A 396-nucleotide genomic window follows, 5' to 3' on the forward strand; every position below is an offset into this window, starting at 1 on the left:
CTGTACATTTCAGATAAAATTTCAGATAAATAATACATTTACTCAAAAGTCACTTCTGAGACTTCTCTTTCCATCCAAGATGGAGTAACAGGAACCAGATTTCTCCTCCCACCCAAAACAACCAAAAAATAATACAGACAAAATATATGAACATTGAGGACATTAAGCAATGAAGGACAGCCGTCCCTAAGAGACAGAATAGAAATGAGGTGAGCCCTATAATTGCCCCAAATTATTGCTTTGTGTTTCCAGGTCATAGCACCAGGAGGATAACCCAGACAAACCCTGGTGGACACCCACAGTTGAGGAGGTGAAGCTGAGAGTCTGAGTAGACCTAGATAAGACTGGTGTACTAGAGATGAGAGAGCTTCAGAGGGAGGGAACTCTGAACATCTG

This window comes from Camelus ferus, chromosome 12 (genome assembly GCF_009834535.1).
Source record: "Camelus ferus isolate YT-003-E chromosome 12, BCGSAC_Cfer_1.0, whole genome shotgun sequence".
NCBI lineage: Eukaryota > Metazoa > Chordata > Mammalia > Artiodactyla > Camelidae > Camelus > Camelus ferus.